Source organism: Gossypium hirsutum, chromosome A07 (assembly GCF_007990345.1).
Source record: "Gossypium hirsutum isolate 1008001.06 chromosome A07, Gossypium_hirsutum_v2.1, whole genome shotgun sequence".
Lineage (NCBI taxonomy): Eukaryota > Viridiplantae > Streptophyta > Magnoliopsida > Malvales > Malvaceae > Gossypium > Gossypium hirsutum.
The window spans coordinates 57,669,536-57,682,793 of record NC_053430.1 but is presented as its reverse complement, the minus strand read 5'-3'; the positions used below and the strand labels follow the sequence as shown (position 1 = coordinate 57,682,793).

General features: G+C 34.9%; 1 non-coding gene across 1 annotated transcript; it reads left to right on the top strand.

Moving 5' to 3' along the window:
- Positions 1-12,620: 12,620 nt before the first annotated feature.
- Positions 12,621-12,727, top strand: LOC121204053 (small nucleolar RNA R71). The gene has a single exon (XR_005898981.1). It is a non-coding gene; the product is annotated as a small nucleolar RNA R71 (small nucleolar RNA).
- Positions 12,728-13,258: the final 531 nt, after the last annotated feature.

Below are 13,258 nucleotides of genomic sequence, written 5' to 3'. Positions count from 1 at the left end.
TTTGGGGGAGTTGAAAAGAAGTATCAAATGCTCAAAAAATTGTAGTACATACGGCAAAATGCTCGTGAAAAAAGAAAAGCAAAGAAAAGAAAATGAACAAAAAAAAAGCATATGTACTTGAAAGAAAATAGATGTACAAAAGAGCATGTGAAAGCAAAGTAAATTTATTCTAAAGGTCCAATTCAAGCTGAGTCTAGGGTTTTTAGCCTACATTTATCTAGCTTTTACCTGCCCCTAGCCTAGCCACGTTACAACCTTTTTAAAGACCTATTGATTCAAGTTTCTATGCTATCTACATTAGTAGAGAGAAATTGCTATGTTCAATATATAAAGGCATAAGTTAAACTTAATGATTGCAGCTTCATCTTGAATAAGGGAATAAAATTAAATTGGTAGGGATTTAACATGTCTTTATTAGGAAGCATTTAGTTTATTTTTTTGTCATAATAATAATTGAGATTAATTTCTTGTTCTTGAGCATAAGTAGCATAAATACCAAATTTCTTGTTCTTGAGCATAAGTATACTAACATCATAATTTAGGGAAGAATGTTGTTCTGAAGGAATTTTTTTTCAAAGGTGTTTCTGAGAAATTCTTTTCAATTACGTGCATTACTTGGGATGAGTAATGAATTAAGTTTGGGGGTGTAGAAACACAAAAATATATACACTTTTTCATGGCCTTTTTAACTCGAATTCATGCAGTTTCAGTAAAATTCTTGTCAAAAAATATATAATAATTATAAAATAATTAAATTTCACTCAAATTATGAATATGTTTAATTTTAATTAATTTCATATAAATTTTTTAAATTTTGATTATTTTCAACAAATTTGCACAAAGGGCGAAAAACGGCTCGACAGACACAGTTAGAAGCACAAAACCGAGAAGCAATTTTGAAGCATCAAGGTGAATTAGTTTTTCAGCCTACGACGGTACAAATTATGTGTAATAATTCATAATATAATTAATTTTAATTTTATTTCAATTTAATTTGGGTTAAATGAATTATTTTTAATTAATTATGAAAAGTGGCTCAGTTGAGCTGAACTGAGAAAATCGATCTAATCGAGCATAGGGCAGCCCAAAACTGTCCCACATGCTGACCCAATCAGCTTGTTTGGCTGATTATTTGGCTTGCAAAATGGCCCTTGAATACTCCTTCAATTTGCATTCAAACCCCTCTACTATTCATGCCTTTCAAGATTTGCCCCTACCTAAAAATAGCATGTTTGAAATCTTCAAACATGCCACATGTGTGGCCGGCCATGGGGGGAGTATTTGGCTTTTGATTTTGGCTATTTCTAGTAGTCTTCTCAACCTATAAATACCCCCCTTGGCTGCTCACTTCAAACACATCTCAAAACCATTCATTCTTCACTTCTCTCTCACTTTTCTCTCTTCATTATTCTTCATATCCTTCCCCATTCCCTTGCCAATTTCACCTCTTCAAAAAGAGTCCTTCAACCAAAATTTGGAGAAGAATTCAAGTGTTTGTGGAAACCTCAGTTCAACAAGAACAAGCAAAGAAGGAGAAGCAGAGCAAACTAGTCAAGCCTTGGAGAAACACTGGATTTGATTCTTGTTCCTTATCATTTTAATTTTATTGTTGTTGTTATGAATATGTTTATGAATATTTGTAATGTTGATATGTTTAATTTATTTAATATGGCTTAAATTTAATTTGTTTTAGGTTGATTGCATTTCTTCTACTTGAGTTATTAAAATCGTGTTTGTGTTGTTATAGGCCTCGGTAAGATATTTGATTAAGTAAAACCATGACTAAGTTATTCTTGCATTACAATTGTTTGAGATTGTAATTAATTAACACGATACTTAGTCAGTGCATGTTTAATCATCTAAGATAGCTGAGGGTTAAATTAGCAACGGTATCATTAGATACATTAGCCTTGCATAACTTGCAAGATTATTGTGATTAAACTGTTTCAAGGTAGAAATACATTATTACCTCACATAATCTTTTATGTGCTTATGAAAATTGAATTAATTGTTTGAATTGACATAGATATATGTACAAGAGATTATTTTAATTTCATAAGTATGTATGTGGATTAACATATTTGCTTATTAAAATTTGTGTAACACCCCCTAACCCCAAACCGTCGCCGGAACAGGATTACGGAGCATTACTGAACCTATCAAAAAATTTACAATTAATTTAAAATAAATGATATACATATCTTGATTTAGTTATAAAGTCCCTATAATGGACCCTCAAGATCTAAATCACGTTAGAATTGAATCGGGACTTGTTCGGGTTCTTCGAATTTTTTTTATTTTTATTTTGTGCGAACTCAATATAACCCTTTTATAAATATCTAACCTTCCCTACAAATTCAAATCGAGACCAATCCAAACAAATCAATTCATGAATTTATACATCTCTAATTATAACTAACTAATAATAATATAAAGTTCTAACATTTTTATGTTTATAACAATCTAACATAAGATGTCTAATTGATTCATTTAAATTATCATTCAACAAAATTGTCAACTATGATATAGACTATGCTTGAGACATATTTAATTGTATGGAACAACCATTACCATCATTTATCATTAATGTTTATGCATCAAAATAACAACAAAATTACAACCTAGGTACATGCCATTTTCAAAAAAGAAAAATACATCACCAAGTATTTGAGTTCGGGATTAGCTTGGATGCTGAGTCGTTAGTCACTTTTGTACCTAACCTGCGCACGGAAATAAATCGTACGCTACCAGCACTTAAATAGTTATAAAATACATATATAACAGTACTCAAATTCAATGACTGTTCAAACATTCACCTTTTAATCCAGTGCTCAATTTTATTTCAAACTCAGTATCAATCATTATTTTTCAATAACAATTATTTGTTTATTGTTATTCAATAACAATCAGTTATTCAACATCAAACAATCAATAATAATTAGTTACTCAGTCCAGTAATATAGTCATTCAGTCATTCAGTCATTCAGTGCAATAGTTTACCCCTATTAACATAACTCGGACTTAGATGGATACACGGATCCAACCAACACACTAGTATGGCATAGTGCGCCTCATCGGCTTTGCCGAAGTAAACAATAGTAGTGCGATACTTAGTATCTCATCAGATTAAACCGAAGTAACAGTAACAGTATGACACACAAAGTGCCTCATCGACTCAAGGTTGAAGTAACAGTACGACACTTATAGTGTCTCATCAACTCAAGGTCGAAGTATCCCTGAACACTTCCAATCCTATGGCATGCCAACTATATCCGACTCAGCCCGATACAGTTAATAAGGTATTTCAATTCATTTCTCAATTCACAGTAATTAATCATTTCAATATCCATTTCCCAATAATTACATACTTATATAGATTCAATTCAATATCAAAACATTAATACTTACCTTAATATCTTTCCATACACATATAATAATAATAACACATATAATAATAAAAAAATAATTTAAATGTTAAGTTCGGTTTATAGAAATACAAACCGTAATTCTCGAATTACTCTTCGTTAACCTTCTCCTTTCCTTTCTTTGTCGAGGTCTCCGGTATTACGTTAGCTATGGAAATTAAAATAATTATACCATTAATTACAGCATTAATTTATAATAATAATTGAATTTCTATCCAATTTATATTTTAGTTCCAATTTAGTCCTAACTAGATTTATCTACTTTTCTAATTTAATTCACACTCTATTTCTATTCAAATTTCATCCAAACTCAAATTTAACTACTAAATTTTCAGTATATTTCACTAATTTCAAATTTTCCTCAATTTAGTCCCTACAACATAAAACTTATAGCTTACTTTATAATATAATCCCTTTATCAATTCTAATCAATAATTCTATCAAATAAATCCGTAATTCATCTTTTTGTTCAACATGAACTATATTCAAAAACCTTAAAACTTCCAAAACCTTAATTTAATTTCATCAAAAATTTATTCTAAAGCTTTTAAAAGATCAAAATTAAGAGAAAATGACTTGATTGACTTACCTTTTAAAGTTTAAATCTTCAAATCCCTAATTTTTCCTTTTCTTTTCTTTTTCTCCTTTCTTTCTTCCTTTCCCGTTTTGCTCTCTGTAACTTTCATTCTTTTTCTTTTATGTTTCATCCTTGTTTCTTTTTATTATTTACTTTATATTATATTTAATTATTAAATATCTATTTAATAACAATTATAATTAATACATTTGTCTACATATATTTTTGTACATTTGTACAATATCATAACCATACATTTGTCTTAACTTTATTTAATTATCATATAAAAATCTTATACTATTATTTAATTACTAAATATCTTTTTAATTTAAACATAATAAATAATAAATATCTTATACTTAAATAATACATATATTACAATTGTATTTATGTATTTTACAATATTTGTACACTATCATCACCCTACAATTGTCAACATTTGATTCATTTATCAAATAAAAATCTCATTATATAATTATTTAATTACTAATTATCTTTTACTTAATTTTCAAATAAATATTTATTTACTTAAATACAAAGTAATTATTTATTTATTTTACAATTATATATTATTATTTCATTTGTATATTATTATCACCTTACACTTGTCATATTCTAATTTATTTTCCTAATATAATAATATAATTTTAATAACCTTAATAATTATAAAATACATAAAAAATCTAAAAGAAAATATCATATTTTCTTAAGTTTGCCGCCTCATCTTATGCAAAATGGCTTAATTGCCATTTTGGTCCTTTTTACTTTCTTTTCATCCATAATTAAACTTTTACCACTTATTCAATTTAGTCTTTTTTCCTAATTTCTCTAAATTAAGCTAAATTCACTTAATTAAAACCTAATTAAACACACCACTAGATTCATAAATATTTCTAATAATTATTTACGAACCCATTTTTTAATACGAAAGCCGGATAATGTACTTTTCTGATGCCCTTGAATTTTGGGTCATTACATTTCTTCCCCCTTAATAAATTTCATCCTCGAAATTTACCTGAGAAAAGATGATGATACTGTACTCTCATTGTTTCTTTCGGTTCCCAAGTCGCTTCTTCTACTGATACATGATATTCACGACAGGTTTTAAAAATTTATAATTAATCGTTCTTGAAACTAACTATTATCACGATGAAGACAAGTGCACCTATCGAACAGTAGTATAGCTTTAGCAAGACCAGATTATCGAACCCAATGGAACCAAGAGTACTAGTAATTACTTTCTTTTTATTATCTAGCCTAAGAATTAAGGGATTTGTTTATCTAAACTAATTAACTAAACTAAAGGTGCACAGAGAGAAAATTGGGGAAAAGCTTTTGGAAAAACTCGATTGATTAAGACAATACCCAAGGAAAAATCCACCTAGACTTCACTTGTTATTTGACTCTGAATCAGACGATTTATTCATTTGACTTGATCCGTAGAAATCCCAAAGTTATGTTATTATCTCTCTTGAGACTAATAACGTCTAACCCTAAGTTGATTAATTTAAATCTCTTTCTAATTAACACCCTAGTGTTGCATTAACTCGATCTATAGACTCCCTTATTAGGTTTCACCCTAATCCGGCAAAATCTTGTCACCCTATCTTTAGGCATGCAATCAAATCTGCTTAATTACGACAAATTTACTCTTAGGCAGGGACTTTTGCTGCTCTGAATAAGCGTATTAACTTGAATCAGTATCCTGAAATATTAAAACAAGAATTAAGAACACATAATTAAGAACAAGTCAAATATTTATCATACAATTTAGATAATAATAGCAAGATCCGTCTTAGGTTTCATTGCCCTTAGGTATTTAAGGGGTTTAGTTCATGATTATGAAAGAAAATATCTCAAAATAATAAAGATAACAAAACATAAAGAAAACCCAAAACTCCTGAGGGAAATTGAAGGGAGATCTTCAGTCTTGACGATGAATCCGGCTTCTGAGATGGATCAATCATCTTTCCTTGAGTAATTCCTTGCCTCCTACTCTGTGTGTCTTTTCTAAGTGTCTCATCAGGTGTTTAAATAGGCTTTAGAATGCCTAAGATCCCTCAAAAGTGGCCTTTTCCGAATAGGACTATACTTGGGCTCGATAGGGACACGCCCGTGTGCGATTGCTTCAGACCATGGTCAAAGTTGTTAAATAGGCACAGGCGTGTGGTCTACCCGTGTAAGTCGTGCTTCGATTCTGCCAAATGGACACGGCCGTGTGGATTACCCGTGTGAGGAAGTCCAGGCCGTGTTGATTTCCCATGTTGGTCTATTTTCTCCGTTTTTGGCCCGTTTCTTGCTCTTTTTACTCTCCTATGCTCACCTAAGCATAAAACATGAAATTAAAGGATTAGGAGCATCGAATCCACCAAACCTAAGGAGAAATCATTCATAAATGTGCTAAGCATGGGATAAAAATATGTATAAATTACGGTTTATCAAATACCCCCACACTTAAGCGTTTGCTTGTCCTCAAGCAAAATCCTCAACTCACAATAAAAATAAACTCTTCTCAACTTATAATCCTTATCAATAATATCTCAAAATAATCTATAAGTAATCATACATTGAGAATTCAACTAAAAGAACAGCAAAGTTTCAAACATTCCAAGTTGAGCATTTTATCCTGAAAACATAGGTGTCCCCCCTCATCTAAGTAATCACATTTGATCAAAATATCACAGAGTTTAACATCCTCACTAAAGATTCACTCAAATCACTCGAGGTGTTTAAGGAAAACAAATAAAGCTTTCAACAGTCAATATGAAAAGCTATTACCATAGGCTTGCATAAAAATCAAATCTCCGCCACTACAAATTGAGATGAAACATCAATCAAAAGGTCTTTAGAGTGTTGTAACGTGGCTTTGGTTAGGGGGTGTGGTCACAAGATGAAACAAAAGGTTAGAATCGAGATTGAATTGAAAAATTACCTAACTAGAAAAATAACTTATCATCAATTGAATACAAATGAGCTTCTTCTCAGAATATAGAATTAATCGCTTAAGCTCAAAAAAACGACGAATTACTACTAATAAATATGTATTGTTTTTTTTAAGAACATGTCAAATAACATAGGCTATCTATCAAAAATAAAACATAGCTCAGCAATTTATTCAAATCAAATCTCGACAAAAATAGGGATCAAATTAATTTAGGGGATTTCAACAATAATGGGTTAAGGGTTAATGTTGAGGGTAAATCAATGAATGGGTTGTTAGGCTCAAGGGGGTTCACTAAGGGTTAATTGTAAAGGTAGGCTTTTGTGGAGTGAGTAGGTTAAACCTAAGTGTCTTTATCATCTTGACATATCAAATCAAATGGTGTGGTCTTGACATGCATAATCAAGCAAATTTAATATTGATGCACTCAAAGCAACAATAAAAGTGAGCATGAAAGAAATAATAGATGCTCTTAAAGGTTCAAGATCTCACAAAAATTATGGCTTTTTGATGTTAAACCTGTGAATTTCAACTCAAGATAATACCTAAACTTGGGGGAAACAACCTAAAAATTTTTAATTCTCAGAAATCAACTTATCATGCTTGATTCTTTATTGCCTTAAAGTTTAAACAATTAATGCATGAATGCCTATGTTTTAATTCAAGATATATCAATAAAAATCATAAATTACTCAAAATTCATTCTAGTATTGATATGAGAATATCACATGAGAATAAGATAAAATTCAGGGATTTTTCTGAACATGATATAAATAACACCCCCACATTTAAGATGTACATTGCCCTCAATGTACAAAGTTAGATTTACGACGATATGGATATAAGATCATAAGATAGGGAGAGAAGTGAAACTTCCTGAATAATGAATGGACTCCTTGAATTGGATTTATAGAGAATAATCGACCAAGGGCAATGATAAGATTGGAGGAGGATACTCCGGTGGTGGTAGAGGTCAGGTTCCACAACCACAGTGTCTAGCGAAGAGGTTATCGTGGTGGTCGGCCAGGACATGGCAGTCGTGGAGAGCCTTTTCCAGTAGAGTTTCAAGTTCCAAAGTGATAGTGAGCTTTGGAGCTCTTAATAACTGTGATAAAATCAAGAACTCTTTAGGAAATATAAAGAGGCATAATTACTTGTAATGAAATAGCCGAAACTATAAATTATTTAATAAAAATTATAAAACCTAAAAATGAAATAATATTAAAGGAAAATAAAATAAAAAGTACTTTAAGAAGATAAATAAAGATAAAAGTAAAAATAAAAATAATAAATAAAAAGTCTTTAAACATCGTCATCGCCGGATGGTTCGCGAGGTGGTGGTGGCGATGAGATGTGAAGGTGCTGACAAATCTGATGAAGAGTAGCATCAATGTGATCAAAGCGCTAAAAACACTGCTGCTCAAATCGAGTAAGGCGCTCAGAGATGTCAGAGTATGAAGCCGCCGCATGAATTGGACGATGGATGGCTGGTGGCTGAGACGGTGGGTCCTCATGACGTGGAGGGACATCATCAGTAATGCCCTCTGGGTCCTCCTCCTCGGCGGTACTGGGGTGGGTCAGTTCCACGTCGTTTCTCGATCATCCTTATATGAAGCATGCTCGAGATGCCTTGTGGGGACGTCTAGCCGATGAGGGTGAGGGAGGATGATTGAGCTACTGTATTGAGGAGCCCAAAGTATCGTGCTATTTAGTCACATAGGGGCCAATGGAGATGACTCCTCTCCTATACCGCTCCGTCTGATGGCGGATGGCGAGGGCAATGAAATAGGCAAGGTCGAAGACGTACCCGTTCGCCGTACTCCATAAATAGTAGGTGTCGTGAGTGCTAAAAATGTCGTTGCTCTCTCGCCGTCCTATCAAAGTGTGGGCCAAGATGGCGTATAAATACCTCAGGGATGGGTCGAAGGCCAATGCCTTGGAACGACTAGGGTCGTAGGTGGCCAAGGCAGGGACTAAGGCTTGCCAGCATTTCGAAGGAGAGTAGTGGATGTGGCAATAGAGGGTATCGAGTTCATTGTCGTCCATGAATTCCTCCGTATATAGCCCCAATGCAATTCTAAACTCAAGTACTCTCAACTAGCGAACCAAGCCACCGAGGCAGAACTGGACTGTTCCTAGATCATCGAACTCTGTCATAACAGTTTGGAAGTGGAATGTCGAATAGAGTTCCAGTGTAAGCCCAAGGTACGTCGGCTCGATGATCCCAATAAAGAGCTACCATGGATCAGTCGACAGAAGGGCTCTGACCGCGTCAGCCAGTTGGATTTGTTCAAGTGTGGCCTAGTCAATGCAATGGCCCTCACCTAGGGTCGGGCCCAGAGTATCTGAAACAGTTCTTCTTGGGGTCCTATGGGAAACTAAAGGAAAGGGTGGCAAATTTTAGCGGTAGGACCCGAGGATGACGTTGCTCCTTTCCTCTTCTTCGAAGTGGGGATGGTGGCTTTCTTGCCACGTGAGGTTGACATGGTATACCTGCAATGAAAAGTCAAAGTTAAAATAATACTCCCCAAGAATAGCATGAAGAGGTATGCAAGTATGCTAAAATTAAAGAAGAATACTTCATGGCATCACAGGTAAAAGGTAAGATGTACCAAAAAGTAACTAAATCCTAATGGAAGTCATTATTAACAATAGGAACATGAGAATAGTGCTAAATGGAATATCTAGTAAATGAATGCATGTGGGTTTGATAATATGGAATATGGTATGGGTAAGCATGAAATCCATGGAAATAAGAAAAATGGATGAGTGTAGCATAATGTATTGACTAAAATGAAAAATTTCTAACAAAGAGCATAAGTATTACTATCATTATAACCATTAATATTTACCCAAAATACTCAAATAAAATAATAAAAAATCATGAAATACGTAAAAGATTTGAAGAGAATAGAGAGAAAAGAGTTAACAAATGTAAGAGGGAAGAGCTTGGGTCGTCGAGGGTGGTCCTGTGGTATGCGCACGGGCGTGGTGAGGAGGGCGTAGGTAAGAGTTATGGTGGCTAGGGTTAGGGATTTTGGGGAAGGGGGTGATGAATAGTGAGGGGTTTATATAGATTTTGGGGCATACGAGCAGTGGGGCACGCCCGTGTATCCTTATTTCAGCCTGTGTTTATCGTGATTTTTAAATTTGAGTGCGCCTGAAATTCGTCCCACGCCCGTCTTTTTTGGGCATGTCGATGCACACAGCTGCGTCGCACGACCGTGTTCTACTTCTTTCACTTCTCCCACGCCCTATGTATAGGTGCACGCCTGTGTTGTTTTATCAGTCTTGAGCACGGGTGGTGGGCACATACGTGTCGCACGCCCGTGTTAAATTATCAGTTTCAACCATAGTTTCTAAACACGGGTGTGTCGCACGCCCGAGTTGTTTTGACAGGCTCGCCTACGGCCACGTCGCATGGTCGTGGCAACTTATCGCATCTCGTGTTGGGGAAAAATTTTGCCCTGTTTTCACATGGCCGTATCCCACGGCCGTGTCTCCTCCCGTGGTGTGAGCACGGCCTAAGGCACGCCTGTGTGCCTGGCCGTATGGATTATAACACCTGTGTTTCAAAGACTCAGTTAGTGATTAGATGTTAAAAACTAAAACTTTAAAGAAATCAATACTATTAGTGCTCGGGTTGCCTCCCGAGAAGCACTTATTTATAGTCTAAGCTCGACTTACCTCGATTTCACATAGTCATAGTGGTTCGAGGAGTTTACACTCCTCATCCCGGCTATCAATTTCATCAAAATAAGGTTTTAGACGAGTATTATTTACCTTGAACATACCAAATTTGGGATGAATTACCTGGACTGTGCTGTATGGGAAAATGCTAAGTACCGTAAGAGGGATTTCTCCATTAGGTTCAGAGGTGGCAATCCGAGGGTCTGCTGCATCTAGTAGTACTTTGTCTCAAACTTTGAGTTGATTTGGTGAGATATTGAGCTCGTCATAGCGTGGTTTTGGTTTATCGTGTGTCCTCGATTTATGTGTCTGTCATTCATCTAGTTCCTCAACTCATAGCCTTCGTTTTTCATAGATAGATCCCTTGTCGTGACTTGAAGAAGGCTCATGTGTGTTCTTCGAACGTGTTTCCTATAAAGAAGGTTGCACCACATGGTTAGTATTAGTAGTATGATTTCTACAATCACCCTCGATATTTGATGTGTTACTTGAATTACGAGCTTGAAGGGTGATTGTTTCCTCACCTACACGAAGTGTGAGTTCACCTGTACCAACATCAATTATAGTTCTAGTAGTTGCTAAAAAGGGTCTACCTAAAATTACAGGCACGTTACTATCCTCCTCTATGTCTAGAACAACAAAATCAACTGGGAATATAAATTTGTCAATTTTAACGAGTACATCCTCAATAATCCCCCTAGGAAATCTAATTGTTTTATTTGCTAATTGAATGTTCATCCTAGTTTGTTTCGGTTTCCCAAGACCTAGTTGCTTAAACATTTTGTAAGGCATGACATTGATACTATCCCCTAAATCAGCCAAGGCATTATTAACATCTAAGCTACCAATTAAACAAGGAATCGTAAAACTCCCTGGATCTTTCAATTTGTTAGCCAGCTTATTCTGCAGAATGGTTGAGCAAACTGCATTCATCTCCACATGCGACGCCTGGTCTAACTTCCGCTTATTTACTAAAAGCTCCTTTAAAAATTTGACTACGTTCGGTATCTGCGAAAGAGCCTCAATAAGCGGTAACTTAATATGTAATTTCTTCAGAAGTTTAAGGAATTTACCGAATTGTTCGTTTGAGTGGTCTTTCCTTGTCGTATTGGGGTATGGTACACGTGGTTTGTACTCTTTACTTACCTATTTTTAGTCATTGTGGTATACCTCACCTTTGCTTTTACTTACCACGATTCCTTGCCTCGGTTCTGGTTCAGGTTCCACTAACCCTTCCTTGTCTTGGATGGTAATTGCATTGAGTTGTTCCCTTGGGTTAGATTCAGTGTTACTCGACAAGCTGCCTTGTAGTCATTCAGATATTAATTTGACGAGCTATGCTATCTGAGTTTCGAGCCCTTAGATCGATGCTTGTTGATTTTTAAGTGTTGTATCAGTATTTTGAAAACAAGTTTCTAACACCGAGATGAATTTTGTTAGCATCTCCTCAAGATTCAATTTTTTCTCTTGTTGGTAGGGTGGTTGTTGGAAGCTTGGAGGTGGTAGTCTCTGATTCCCTTGGCCTCCCCATGAGAAATTTGGATGGTTCCTCCAACCTGCATTGTAAGTATTACTATAAGGATTATTTTGAGATCGAGTATTATTACCCATGTAATTTAATTGTTCATTCTCCATGTTGTGGCCATAGGATAGTTATTCTGAATTGTTTGATCCACCTCCACTTGCTTCACACTGCATTACTGGGTGAACCTGTGAAGAACCAAGAAAACCATCAATTTTTCTATTCAAAAGTTCTACCTGATTAGAGAGCATGGTGACTGAATCAACGTTAAAAACGCAGGCTGTTTTCATTGGCTTTGTCCTCATGACTTGCCATTGATAATCATTCAGTGACATCTCTTCTATAAATTCATAAGCATCCTCAGGTGTCTTATTATTGATAGTTCCACCAGCAGCTATGTCAATCATCTGTCTAGTTGACGGATTCAGGCCATTGTGAAACGTTTGAATCTATAGCCAGAGTGGTAACCCATGGTGAGGGCACCTTCTCAACAGATCCTTGTACCTCTCCCATGCATCGTAGAGTGTTTCCAAATCCATCTGTGCAAAAGAAGAGATATCATTACGAAATTTAGCCATTTTAGCTGGCAAAAAATATTTTAATAAAAACTTTTCAGTCATTTGTTCCCAAGTAGTGATTGACCCTTGTGGTAACGAGTTCAACCATTGTTTAGCTTTGTTCCTCAATGAAAAAGGGAATAACCGAAGGCGAATGGCATTATCAAAAACACCATTAATTTTAAAAGTGTCACAAAGTTCTAGGAAAATTTGCCAAGTGAGCGTTGGGATCCTCGTCCTGCAAACCATCGAACTGAACAAATTACTATATCATTTGAATTGTGTTAGGTTTCAGTTCAAAATTATTTGCAGCGACAGCAGGCCCAACTATGCTTGATTCAGTTCCTGTTAAAGAAGGTTTAGCATAATCATACATAATATGCCGAGCAGGATTCTGAATAGCAGCAATCGCAAGAGGTAGCAGATTTTTCTAGTTTTCAGCCATCTCCTTGGTTGTGGTGTGAATATCATCCTCTTGCTCTTCCTCTGTGCATCTTAAGCTTCGCCTTATTTCTCCTCGGTCTCTGTAAACTATACGATCGATCT